Consider the following 14737-nt stretch of genomic DNA (forward strand, 5'->3'; position numbering starts at 1 on the left):
TCCCATGGTGGTCGCTCAGGCCTCTCCCAGAGCAAGCGGCTCCAAGGTGCCCAGTCTGTGAACTGCTGGTTCAGACTCCTGCTGCGCATGTGCCTCCTTGGCGCCTCCCGGCGGACATGTACAGCAGGTACAGCCCCTTATGGCCCCCTTGCTTCCTGGCGATGGAGCTCAGCTCGGCTCCAAGGCCCCTCTGGCTGGGTTACTGCTCTCTCGGTGATCATGATGGATGCTGACAGCAATTAGCAGAGAGAGAGAGAGCTCCCTGTAGAAAGATGGGAACATTTATTAAGCACTGACTGCCAGGAGGCAGAACACAGCCCAAAATTCATTAGTATTTAGGGCCGGCAAGCCATCCCATTCTCACTGAAGAGTTAAAGGGAAACCCAAACTCCATAAAAAAGGGCTACAAGGACCTTTTAAATCTTGGCTTGCAGTAGAGTTTCCATCTCTCTAACTTGCCGTCTTATTCCCTGGACATGTCAGGGCTGATACGAGCCTGGGGGTTTTATTAAATGAAGCACCTGTCAGGTGGAAGCTGGCTTCACTGTCAGTGACATGGCCAAACCAGCCATGAGCGAATATCCAACAGGAACCTCAGCTGCAGAGCTTCTGATCTGGCTGCCTCCTCTGGTACCCTAAAGGCTTGGGGTTGTTTAACAAATCACATTAGGGGCTCTTAGCATATCAAAATGCTGTCACTCTGCTTTTGTCTTTCATCTCTCATTCCCACTCTCATGGGTGGTTTTGAGTCCATCCATGAATGCACACTGAGCATTTTCTATGCAGTAGGCTGTGTGCCAGACCCTGGGGATGTAGCACTAATTATTCCTATCTAAATGGTCCCTGCCCTCAAGGAAATCTCAGTGTTGGGATAAGGGTGAAGATCCTTGCTGGAAAAAGCGCCTGTTATGCAAAGATATAGGAGGGGAAACTCTCAGAAGAGTTGGTGAGAGCGTCTCAAAGCACGTGAGAAAGAGGCAACCAGTAGGGAAGGGCATTCCCAGGAATGGAAACTGCATGTGCAAAGTCACAGAGGAAGAGGGAGCAGGATGGACTTAGGGCTCCGCAAGTTTGGAAAGGTGGGAAAGTAGAGGACAAGTGTATACAGAGAAAAGTGAGGCCAGTGAGTTAGGCAGGGGCCAGGTCATCAACTCTCGGAGGTTTAGCCAAGGAATTGGAACTTTAGCCTGAACAGGAAGGAGAATCACAGAAAGTTCTAACGTGCTAGCAACAATCAGTCTTTTTTATGTGGGAATAATAGTTACAAGAGTTAAGACTCTTTCAGTTGCAAGTAATAGAAAATGAAATCTAATCAGCTTAAATAAGAAATTCTAGAGATGGTTGGCTTCAGGTATGGATGGATCCAGGTGCTCAAGTGATAACATCAGGACTCAGTCTCCTCATGTCATAAACCTGTACTGACTTCAATGTCAGACAGACTCTCTTCTCATGGTGACTGTTGGCAGTTCCAAGTTAACCTAACAACAGATATTAGCTAATATCTATTAAGTGCCTACTCAGTCCTGACAATATTCTAAATATTTCTTAAATATTCAGTCATTTAAAACTCTCAACATGGACTTCCCTGGTGGTGCAGTGGTTAAGAATCCGCTTGCCAATGCAGGGGACACGGGTTCGATTCCTCATCCAGGAAGATCCCACATGCCACAGAGCAACTAAGCCCATGTGCCACAACTAGCGAGTCTGCGCTCTAGAGTCTGTGGGCCACAACTACTGAGCCCACATGCCACAACTACTGAGCCCACGTGCCTAGAGCCTGTGCTCCACAACAAAAGGAGCCACCGCAATGAGAAGCCCACACACTGCAAAGAAGAGTAGCCCCCACTCACTGCAACTAGAGAAAGCCTGCGTGCAGCAATGAAGACCCATGCAACCAAAAATAAATAAATTAAAAAAAATAAAACTCTCAGCAATGCCACAAGGTGGGTGATATTTTAATCTCTTTTCATAGATGGCAAAGTTGAGTCACTGAGAGGTTAAGTAACTCACCCAAAGTCACATGGCTAATAAATGACAGAGTTGAAACAAGAATCTAATTTGATTCCAGAGCCCACACAACTAGACTAGCCGACACCTTAAACTACCGCCATACAAGATCCTTGCATCTTATAATCACAGCAGAAAATCCCCCCTCCTGATTATTCCAGCATAGGATTGCATTTCATCAGACTGACCCCTGCCCATCCGTAAATCAATTGTTAAGTCCAGAGAAACAGAATTTAACAACCAGCCAGGTCCCTCCTGAAACCGGAGTGGGAGTAGCCTAGTCAAATCTTGGGAACTGAGAACAAGGAGGGGAGGTTGTGTGAAGGAAAAGCAGGATGATATTACTGAAAAGAAAGGGGAAGGTTGCTGGACCAAAAAAAAAAAAAAGATGTCTATAGCAACAACAACAAGCTGACATGTGCACCCTGCATTACATTTTATAAGCCATCCTCTCAAGCACCGGAGCTTTGATCTCCATCCCAATCCTGCAAGAAAATCACAAGCCAGGCACGATTAGATCCATGTTTCAAACAAGGAACCGCACTGGGGGCAGTAAAACAACTTTCCCAAGATCACAGTGAGGAGAGGCAGCCCCGGAACCGAGTCCCCAACACCAACTGCCTCCTTTCGCCCCGTGTTCCCAGCTTCCTCTCTCTCCTCCTCTTCTTTCTCCCAGAAATGGAAGAAATTGAGGGGGCGGGGACAGAAACGGGGCTTGTCACTTTCATTTAATTCTCCCAGCAGCCCCAGGCAATAGGTACAACTGACCCCTTTCCAGATTCGCAGCAGACCTGAGGCTCAGCGAGGTGGGTAACTTGCTCGGGTCACACAGCGGGAGAAAGCGAAGCACCGGCCCTCTCACCACCGCAGGTCGGAGGACATCCTCCCCACCCGCGCCCCCTTCCTCCTCACCCTCCACACGCGCCTCGGTGCCCGGGTACCAGCGCCTGAGGCTGAGCGGCGTGGGGGGGGGGGGGGGAGCTGCTAACCGGTGGGGCGTGGGAGGCGGGTGAGGGGTGGGGGAAAGGCGGAGTGATCACTGGGAAACCAAGGTCAGGCCTCAGACACAGTGAGAAGCATCTGTGAAATAAAAATAAATTCCAGGGCTTCCCTGGTGGCGGAGTGGTTGAGAATCTGCCTGCCAGTGCAGGGGACACGGGTTCGAGTCCTGGTCTGGGAAGATCCCACATGCCGCGGAGCAATTGGGGCCGTGCGCCACAACTACTGAGCCTGCGCGTCTGGAGCCTGTGCTCCGCAACGAGAGGCCGCGACAGTGAGAGGCCCGCGCACCGCGATGAAGAGTGGCCCCCGCTTGCCGCAACTAGAGAAAGCCCTCGCACAGAAACGGAGACCCAACACAGCCAAAAGTAAATAAATAAGTAAATAAATTTATTAAAAAATAAATAAAAATCCCAATAACAAGTGCCATCGAAGTACCTACGATGTGCCGAGAACTGCGCATGCCCCTCCGGATGCCCTCAGCACCCCGGGCGTGGGGGTCGGAGGGCGGCGAGAAACCGGATCCTGATTGAGCAGCAGTCATAGCAAACCCTCCCGCAGCGCGCGCTGCGGGCCACGCCCTGTCTAAGCCCGTCAGGTGCATTAGCTGGTTTCGCAACACCACAAAGAGAGGTGTCATGCCAGTATGATCTCGTTTTACAGATAGGGTTCAGCGTGATCCTTGAACCTCCCCAGGACCATTCAACCAGTAAGAGCAAAGCCAGGCTTGGAGGCCACGTGGAAAGTCTCCAGACTCACGCTCGGGCCCCAAATCAAGGGCGAGAGGAGCCAGGGCCAGAAGCTGGAGCACCAAGGGCAGGACAGATGGCGTTCGCGGGGCAGCTCCGGCCTGCGGTGCCCGCTGCAGACTGCCATCGGCAAGAGGAGGCTGAGGCCTGGGCCGCGGGGGATCAGAGCCAGTGCGGCCTTGAAAGTTCCGCCCTGGATAGCGTGCTCTTTCCTGCTTCTCTGCGTGCCCAGGACTGTGCCTCCCTCTAACCCTTCTGGAAGCCCCACCCGTCCTTCACAGCCTGGCTCAGGCCCATCCCCACAGACAGCCTCCTGGCCTCTCCAGCTGGTTCTGAGTCCCGCTTTGTCCAACTCCTCCATCACCTTTGGTCTGCACTGCTGCAGGACAGCACTACGGGATATTCTGTTATCCGGTGGTCAGTGTTGTTCCAGAGGCCATCGAAATGGGGAAAGTCAGAATTAGAGGGAGAAGTCATTCATTTACCCATTCACCACGAATGCACCCAGCACTTCCTACATGAAGATACAGAGGTGGGTAAAGTGGGGATGGTTCCTGTCACAGACACAAGTGTTGCTGGGTCCCTGCCCTGTGATCTGCTCAGCCTACCCAGGGGCCTCCTACTGACTCCCTGGACTTGCCATGCTCCCTGCATCTCTCTACCTAAGGATGTGCTCTGGCCAAAGGGCAGGCTGGACAGGCCAGGGACTCAGTGATCCAGGAGCAACCATGGAACCAACCACGGATAGAGTTGGTAAATGAAGACCCCAGGGGTGGGGTTGGTGGATGAAGACCCCGGCCTCCTCGACCTGCAGCAGGACAGTTCTGGGGTGTGTCCGAAACTGTCTCCCAGAGGTCCCCAGTGAGATGGACTTCCAGCCACCTGCTACAGTAGCCCTTCATCAATACATTCTTTGTGGCTTTCCTTCCTTCCCCAGGACCCATCCCACTCTCATCTCTTCCTGGGATCACATCCATAATAAACAAACTGCACCCAAAGTCTTGCCTCAGGGTCAGTTTTGGGAGGAGCTTACAGCGTAGTAAGAAGACACATCTGGTAAAAACAAGTTCCTCGTTTCACATATGAAGAAAGAGAATAAGATGCCTTGAGATATTCACTTTACCTCCATGTCTACAGGAGAAACTTCTCAAAGGCTGAGATGATGCCTGTCTTCTATTTCTTCAGTGTTATTCAGACACCAAATACAACGCTGGGCACGTGGTCGGAGCCCAGTAGATGCACACTGAGTTGAGTTGATAATAAATGCGGTGAACGTCTCCCCAAACTCTGACGGGTGACGCAGGGCTGGTTCCCAGCGAGCTGCTCCACCAGGGCACGGGGACCTAAATTCCATCGGTTCTCACCGCCTTGAATGCACAGAGATGAGTACGTCCAGCTTACCCTCAGCACAAACAGACCTAAGTTTAAATAATGGTGGCTGACATTGGGCCAGTTACTTTCCACATTCATTCCACAAGGCTTTTCTGAGCACCTGTGAGGAGCCCGTGGGGACACAGCTGTGAATAAGATAAATAAGGTCACCACCCTCTTTCAGAGTAGTGTTAAAAGGTCAGGACATGAATCAGCTCTCATTTCTCTCCCTTTGGAGAGTCCAAAGGGATCAGACCCAGGGTCAGCCCTCGGTGGGGGTCTCATTGCCCCTTCCTCTTTCCAGTGGTTTGTTTCTCTTTCTCAGACAGGCGACCTGAGCCCTCTCAGGGCCAGACACTGCGGCCGACAGCCTGTTTCTGCCTCTTTCTCTCTCCCGGGTTCCTTTTCCCTCTGGGGATGGGAGCTTTCTCTATTTCAGTCTCTGCTCGCTGAGGCAATAAGGCAACGAGGTTAAAGAGAAACTCTGGGGCGAAACTGTCAGACTCGACCACACACCACTGTGTGACCTCGAGCAAATGACTGAGCCTCTTCGCGCCCCAATTATCTCATCCACCGAATGGGTGCAATAAGAATGAATTTCGTTCCGAAGAGCCTTGGAGAAGCAGCTCACGAGGTGCAGAGTATGTGAAGCACTGCCTAACTCTGCCGGCCAAGGAAGAGCTTCTTCGGCTACTAACGAGCCCCGGACATCCTTCTTCATTTACCAGCCTTCCGCACCAGGTTTTGTGTCTCAGGGTTACTTATATAATCATCCTGGGTCACTTCCCTTCCCTTGTCTATGTTGGTGCTCAGCCCTGTTGCTTATCCCTGGATCCCCTGGCTGTTATATCATCAAAAATCACCCGGTGTCACCACATCGTCTTACACAAACCCTTCTCTGTGATTGCAAAGGTCTGGCTGTGATCTCCTCTTGTGCTGGGAAAGCTCAGCGTGAAGAGAAACGCCTTCTCCCTCCTGCCTTCACCCTGACGTGCGTGCGTGCAGCAAGACAGGAGAACAACGGCTTACCCTTTCCAGACAAGGCCCCCAAAGCAGCTGGGAACGGCCCCCCTGCTCCTCTGCACATGATTTTCCCCAGGCCAGAGGGGTGGGCGTGTCCCGGACTCCTAGCCCTCCCTCAAGTGTGGCATTGATCATATTAATCAGAGAGAGGCGGGCTGCGGCCATTCAGCCTGAAGGCCACCTGTGTTCCAAATTTGAAAATCCATTCGCTTGGGAAAAGCAGAGCGTCCCATGGGGAGTCAATGGATTTCACTTCACTGAACATTGCTTTGGGCAAATAAGCAATTTTATTTCCTCTTCCCTACCCCCTTAAAAACATCAATGAAGTATTTTGTGGTGTTGCTGACAGCACATGTCACTTCGAAGCTGGAAATAAAATCTTCTTTGAGCTATTTATAACCGACTGGCAAATGGAAGGAAAGGAAGACTAAAGCTGGAATCGTGGGGTGAGCTGAGTGCCAGCCCCTACAGATCCCGCCTGTGCAGCTCTGCTTAAGTCACTCAGCGTCCCCGGACCTCTCTCTTCATCTGTAAAGGAGGCTGGATGACCCCTACACTTGCCTACAGAGGGTGTGGAAGAAGGTGCTACGGGAATTAAGAGAGGGGACACCACAAGCTCTGCAGGGGGCATGCTTTATAAGCTGTGAAATGCTTCTGCAGTTTCAAAGAAACTGGGCAATCCTTTTTTCAAAGCAGGGGCTTTTAACCTGGGAACCAGGTTCTAAACGGCTTTAGAGGGTCTGGAAACCACTTGTAATTTTATGCAAAAGTTTCAAGTACAAAGCACATCTCTCTGGAGAGGTCTTTAACTTAATAAAATCTCAAAAGTATCTCTAACCCAGGAGAGTTTAAACCCAACATTCAAGGTGGAACGGGGGCTGCCAACCCAAATGCCCACCGGATCCATGCAGGTACCCTGGAAGAGAAGCTGAATGAGTCTGTGAAACAGACAGATCCATGAGGACAGTGGCAAACTGGGAGCTCCAGCCCCAGCGAAAGGGAATGACCCCCAATCAGCTTCAAGAGATGATTGCCAATCAGGAGTGTGGGCCCAAGGATTCCCCAGTCTTTTCTTCTAAAGAAAATAAATCAAAATTCAGATTTTGACTTATAATCCTCCACTTTTTTTTTTCCTTCAGCTAATTCACAGCTTTAAATTTTGTCTGGGTAAAACAAAACACATCAACAAGCTAGATTCAGCCTGAAGACCACCACTTTGTAAATTCTGTTCAAGAGTCTTCCTATTTGCACAGCTGCTCAGGGAGAACCCAAGTCCAGTGTCATGACTCCTCCAACTGCCAGACTGAGTGATCATGGCTCCCTCTCGAGGCCACATATGTTCCACACGTTCACCTGAGCTGGGAACCGGCACTCCCAGCCCCTCCTCCCTCAGGTCCCCATTGGAACCATCTCTGAATTCCTGTCCCTCACCCCTCAGAGCCTCCGCATCTCCTCGACTCTGCCTGGTCTGTGCCCACCTGTCTCACCATCATTACCACGGCCACTAACCATCCCGGCTGCCAGGCTTTCCCTTCTTTGCCCATCCAGGGAATCAGGAGAGATGGGTTCGCCTCTTGTCTCTGCCACACACAAGGACAAAGGAAGCCAAGTCACTTCCCTTCCTTGAACCTCAGGTCCAAACAGGTTCCAATTCTCCTTGGAGGTCCTACAACTCATCATGAACTCTGCTTCCCACTCAGTTCCTTCCCCCAAATTCATTCATTGGATCGGAAGCACTTTTCCTTCCCTGTGAAGGAATGAGTGGGTTGTAGGCGTGGAGAAGAATGTCAGCTGTGCTCCTCCCAAACCTTTCCCTCTTGGAAAGTAGGACTTTCCTTCCCGCTACAGAAACACAAAGAGTTGGAACTAAGGGTTCCCGTGCAACACAGCCATTCATTATCTGCAGCAAGACAGGAAAAAAAAATGACTTACTTTTCTCAGACAAGGCCCTAAAGCTCTTAAGAATCCCCCCAACACTCCCGCTCTTGTTTGCATGGCTTTTGCCAAGCTCGAAGGAGAAAATGTAACTGCTTACTTAATGCCCTCATCTCTCCCACTGGAACTAAGCCTCACGAGGACCGGGTCTGTATTTGGGCACTTCTATAACTCGGTTCTCAGAAGCTGTCCTGGCGCATTGCTAGGGCTCAAGAAATGCTTACTGAAATGAGTTAAATGAATACCCGACATGCCATCGCTCCACCAAATCTCTTTGCCCCGCCAAACGCAAGTCAGAGTCTTCAGCCCCTCTGGACCCCATGATCACGTCAGAACCTCCACCCAGAAAAAAGCTTCTGATTTATAGGATCACCCTTATAACACAGTACTCCATGCAGGGTCTGAGCAGGCCAGGGCCCTCAAAGCAGAACTAGCTCCTTCCTGTGGATAGTCCCCTGCTCTGAGAATGCCTGAGACACGGTTTGCACTTCTCGCAGCGCTGTCACCCCACCCCGTGGACCAGGGGAGCACTGCACAGAGGAAGATCTGCACGGAGGTAGGGCTGGAGCAGCCTGCAAACTGCTACCAGAAGGATCCAGATTCCTCTGCTTGCAGGGAGCTGCCACCCCACACGTGCAGCAGAGAACTGGATCTCTTTACAGATGAGTAGACACAGACCCGGAGAGAGACATGTCATCACAGAAACAGGGATGGAATTGATTGGGGCGGGGGGCGGGGGGGGGGGAGAGAGAGAGAGAGAGAGAGAGAGAGAGAGAGGGAGGGAGGGAGGGAGGGAGGGAGGGAGGGGGAGAGAGAGAGAGTGAGTTCCCCCGAGGGATAAATGGTGAGCTGAGTTGTTGAAACACTGTGGTTTGAAAACAGACAAACCACCAGAAACAGAAAGACAAGGCCAGGACAAAATGAGACATTAGTGCCCAGAAGGTTACCTGCTGGAGGTTTTCATGAGATCTGCCTTGGTGACAGTGTAGAGTAGAGTGGAGAAGTAGCCTTGACTCAAAAGACTTAGTTCTATGATATCCAGGAAAACAAACTTAATGTCCCCAAACCTATGTTTTCTTCTCTATCGTGGTAGATTGAATTAGGTCCAGTTCTTCACACCCCAATAACAGTGTCTGCATCCCTTCCCCCTTACCACACACCAGCTGTGGCTTAACTACATGCCCTGCTCTAGTCAATGGGGCATTAGCTGTCAGGACAGGAGCGGAGACTCGAAATGTGATTGGGCTGCCAGTGGGCTTGCTTCTGTGCTCTGGTGGTCTACCATGACCTGGGAGAGCTTCTGTTCCTTCAGCCCAGGACCCAGACCTGAGCCCAAGCTGCAGTCAGACCTACAGAAAACCAGAGCCACCAGGTGATCCCAGCCCAGGTCGGCCTAGATACCATAGATACAGTCAACAGGAAGACCCATGAACGTGGGGATAATTGCCTATTGCTTTATCCCACTGGGATTCTATGGATGTTTGTTACACAGCAAAACAGACTGGAATCCTCGTCAAATGGGGGCAGCACCAGTCCCGATGAAGTCTGCACTGTGCTGTGAATCAGAAGCCAGTGTATTAGGGTGAATCTCTTGTACACTATAACATATGCCAGTGGTAGGTTGTGGATATCGTTAATGGGTAAATAATCCAAATATTTCTCAAATGAGGTGAAAAGAAGGAAATGATTGAATGTAAACATAAAAGCAAAGTGACTTATATTATCTCACAACCCAATTCAGCCTTTTTACAGAGATCTGCTCACATCATTACTCTGTAGGGAGAAATGATCCCTGCAGACCCTCCCCCTGGAACAAGCCTCCATGGCCCCAGCTCCTGAGAGCTGCTTGCATTCCTGGGCCCAAGGCTCTCTGCATCAAACACTGCAACCTTGTGCCCATCCTCACACCTCCTTCTCTGACTCTGCTTCTCCCACCTCCCTCTTTCCTTATAAGGATCCTTGTAATGATGTTGGGCCACCTGGATAATCCCAGATCGTCCCCCCATCTCAAGGTCCTTCATGTAATCATATCTGCAAAGTCCCTTCTGCCATGTAAGACATATTCACAGGTTCTGGGGAGTAGGACCTGGACATCTTTGGGTGGCCGTTACTCTGCCCATCACAGTGAATTTCTGACTTCTATCTTAGAAAAGTAGAATTCAGAAACTAGAAAATTCTCCAAAATCAGGAAAGGATATGCTGACAGTCATTAGCACATATATGTTCACATATATTATAGTTCTCTTTCCTTCTGGTCACATGGTAACATTGTACTTCCTTGTTCCCTTTGAAAACAGTCATGCCCATATGACTTGCTTTGGCCACTGAAACAGGAGAAGAGATTGTGACACTTCTGAATAACAAGCTTACTGTTAGCAGTGTGAGATGCACCTGCTCTTTCACTTTCCTCCACCAGGACCACTGGCAAATGGTGGCCTGTCTGTCAGCCTGAGTCCCAGAGTGAGGTAGGCCCCCAGATGTCCCATGATGAACACACAGCATAAATGAGAAATAACTTTTATTGTTTTAAGCCATGAAGATTTGGGGGTCTAATCTAACCCACCCCAGTGTTCAAAGGTTCAGGGCAACCAAAGGCATGTCTACTATAATACTACATTGTAATTGTATGTTTCCAAGTAGAACTCCAAGAACTTCTACCCACTGGTCCCAACTGAGCTGTCACAGCCAAGGTCCAGCAACAGTGAAACAATCCAGAGAACAAACTAAGACTTCTAAATCCAACTAAGCGCATCCTCCCATTACTCCCTGAGTGCGTGCATGTGCAGAAACACACGCACACACACAGAACCAAGCTGTACATTCTCATAAAACTGCCCCTTCCTTGCCTTCTTCTGGGTTCCCGGTTCCTTGCACAACCCCAGGCCAGGAAAGCCAGCGGAGTGGAGAATGAGGCTGCAGAGGGAAACGGCAACATTAATTCTAACGCACCAGGTCTCCCCAGAACCTAAATGGGGATGAAGAGCCAGGTCGACTGACACGGTCAAGAGATGCCCAGCTGAACAAATAGACTCTACAGGCTGGTTATGATCGTGTCTGTCACAAGTTCTCACTCCAGGAAATGCGAGGAGACAGAAATCCAGACAGCCTGCGTCCTGGTGAGGCAAGCTAGTTAAGGAAAACCCTCCCCGCCATGTGTACTCACTGGAAAGGTCTTCACAGGGGATGGATATTTGCCAGAGAGACGGGCCTGGAAGACAGCTTGAAGGAAAAGGAGAAAACGGTTGTGCGCGGTGGTGTGACTTGGGGGCCTGTGTATGTCAATGTGTGGGTTGGGATGCGTAGGGAAAACAGAACTCAGTTTGTCTTAGAAATAAATAGAGGAACTTTCCTTCAAGGGTGTGTCTGGCACAGAGGTGATTCTCAGTGCATGTAGTAGACAGGGGCTCTGTAATTTGGGGGAGATTAAATGGTGAACATGGTTTTGGAAGCAGGCATACCCACGTTTAAATCCTAACCACTGAGAGTATGCTTAAGCCTCATCTTACTTAACATATATATTATTTTTAATTAATTTTACTTTTTAAATTTTTAAAAAATTTTAAAATTTCAATTAACGTATCAGTTTTTGTTTTCCTTGCATTTAGTATCATACTGAAACACAGATGTCATTCCTCCATCCAATCACATATTCATGTATTCATTCATTCACTTATTCATTCATTTATTCTGTATTGTGAAAAGCATAAATGGAGCAGTAATCCTATAATCTTGGAAGAGATAATTAAGGCACAACCTATGCCCTTTAAAAATTCATGCAGAGGGCTTCCTGGTGGCACAGTGGTTAAGAATCCGCCTGCCAATGCAGGGGACATGGGTTCAAGCCCTGGTCCAGGAAGATCCCACATGCCGCGGAACAACTAAGCCCGTATGCCACAACTACTGAGCCTGCGTTCTAGAACCTGCAAGCCACAACTACTGAGCCCATGCACCTAGAGCCCGTGCTCTGCAACAGGAGAAACCACTGCAGTGAGAAGCCTGCGCACCGCAACAAAGAGTAGTCCCTACTCACTGCAACTAGAGAAAGCCCACGCACAGCAACAAAGACCCAATGCAGCAAAAAATAAAATAAATTAAAAAAATAAATTTATTTTTAAAAAATCATGCAGATAATACAAAGGCTAACCATACTGGAGACCACTGGTCTCCAAATTGGGAGAAGGAACACATTTACCAGCAGTGCCCAAGACAACCATTTGGAATTAAAAAGAAAATGTTAGAACTTCTGTTTCTATTTATTTTTATCTCATATTTTCAAAATGTATATTTTTGTATGTTTTATAACTTATATGATAAAACAATACAATGGCACATGTAACTAATAAATAAATTAAGGAACAAGAAAGAAAATATATTTCGAAGATATGTGCTCCAAAACGTGTACTGATGGAATGTATAATCAAAAATTTAGAAGCAGCTATAGATTTTTGATTTCCTGGTTAAGAGAACAGCAAGAGGACTTCCCTGGTGGCGCAGTGGTTAAGAATCTGCCTGCCAATGCAGAGGACACGGGTTCGAGCCCTGGTCCGGGAAGATCCCACATGCCGCGGAGCAACTAAGCCTGTGTGCCACAACTACTGAGCCTGCGTGCCACAACTACTGAAGCCCGCACGCCTCGAGCCCATGTTCCGCAACAAGAGAAACCACCGCAACGAGAAGCCGGCACACCGCAATGAAGAGCAGCCCCCGTTCACCGCAACTAGAGAAAGCCCGCGTGCAGCAACAAAGACATAACGCAGCCAAAAATAAATAAATAAATAAATTTATTTTTTTAAAAAAAGAGGACAGCAAGATAAGAGCACTTGATTCATCCTTATCCACCTTCCCATTGAAATATTTATGAAAATAGACCCAGGAGAATTAAAGGTGCAATAATACTGAAAACCAGAAATAATGTGCCATTATCTACCAGAACACAAGAGGAATTTCTACTAAGTGGAGAACTGAGTGCTGTTATGAAGCAGAACAATAACACCAACCCGAAGACAGGAGATTTTCAGCATCTCTACTGTCTGCCCCTACCTCAGAGACCAGAACATCTTTATCAACAGGAAGGACAGCAAGAGAACTGTATCAAGTATCTAATGCTGTGTGACAACTAACCTGACATTTAATGGCTTAAACAACAGGAACCGTTTATTATCTCTCCCAGTTCTGTACATCAAGGATGCAGGAGCAGGTTGGTTGGGCAGTTCTGGCTCAAGTTCTCACAGGATGTCCTCTCTAACGGATGTTGGCTGGAGCTCCAGTCCTCTAAGTGATGGACTGAGGCTAGGAGATCCACTTCCAAGGAGGCTCACTCCCATGGCCAGCAAGTCGGAACTGCCAAGCTGGTTTCTCTTCACGTGAGCTCTCCTCAGAGCTGCTTGAGTGTCCTTCCAACATGGCAGCTGGCTTCTTTCAGAGAAAATGACCCAAGAGGCCAAGGCAGAAGATGAAATGCATTTTATTACCTAGGCTTGGGTATCACACACTGTTACCTCCACCATATTTTATTGGTCACACAAGCCAACCCTGATACAATGTAGAAAAGGACTACACAAGACATGGATACCAGAACTGGGGACCATGAGGCTGTAGTAGAGGCTGGCTACCACAGAAGCTAACTCACCAGGGATCATTTCTGAGGTAGCCAGAACCCTCTTCTGTCTCTTTGTCTCTCTCCCTCTCTCATTGTTCTTAATCTCTTCTTCTTTATCTGTCTACATATTTTCAAGAACTATAATATCCACCTATGAAAAGGTAAAATCTTTATTGATCTCACAACTAGTACTAATGAAGGACTAATGTAAGCACAAAAGGAATATAGTAAAGGCTATTAGACAGCTCAGAACATCTCTGAGAAGAGCAAAGAATGGACTCTGAATCTACCAAGTGTAAACACACTTGTGGGGATCCTGTAACAAAAACATCACAACTGCCACTATGTAGCAGTTGAAATGATTGGGACTGGATGACAGAAATTCCACCACCGCTGCCCCCAAAGAGCCAAACGTCTCCACCACTTTCTGGACAAGGACCTTCCCCAGCCAGACTAAAGCCTCATGTGGCTCACTTCTGACTCCAAGTCTCAAACAAGCTCATCTAGCTATAGGGACCTAGGTCCTCTGCTACTATTAGTGGCTGAAAGCAAGCCTGAGGATGAAAATTTTCTGGATTCTACCTTGATAAGGCAGGAGTCGCAATGTGAAAAACAATTAAGACATACAGAGGCTATTCAAAAGATATCGGACGGGGGCTTCCCTGGTGGTGCAGTGGTTGAGAGTCCGCCTGCCAATGCAGGGGACACGGGTTCGTGCCCCGGTCTGGGAGGATCCCACATGTCGCGGAGCGGCCGGGCCCGTGGGCCATGGCCGCTGAGCCCGCACGTCCGGAGCCTGTGCTCTGCAATGGGAGAGGCCGCAGCAGTGAGAGGCCCGCGTAACGCAAAAAAAAAAAAAAAAAAAAAAAAAAAAGATATTGGACAGCTGCAAATGACATAATGTCAACAGCAGAGACAAAATTGGCACAAAGAATATAAGTTAATGAGAAGGAGAAGGAAAAGGGAAGGTGTTTCCCATCCATGGCTACTTGGCCACACTCTCCAGGAAAATACCAAGACAGATATCGGTATTGCTGACACCAATGCTGATTGT

The 14737-nt window shown here is 48.8% G+C and overlaps 1 long non-coding RNA gene across 3 annotated transcripts in view; it reads right to left on the reverse strand.

Moving 5' to 3' along the window:
- Positions 1 to 14737, reverse strand: part of LOC137210762 (uncharacterized) — a 298931-nt gene that overhangs the window by 201864 nt on the left and 82330 nt on the right. The window lies entirely within an intron of this gene.

The sequence above is a fragment of the Pseudorca crassidens genome, chromosome 17 (genome assembly GCF_039906515.1).
Source record: "Pseudorca crassidens isolate mPseCra1 chromosome 17, mPseCra1.hap1, whole genome shotgun sequence".
NCBI classification, from domain to species: Eukaryota; Metazoa; Chordata; class Mammalia; order Artiodactyla; family Delphinidae; genus Pseudorca; species Pseudorca crassidens.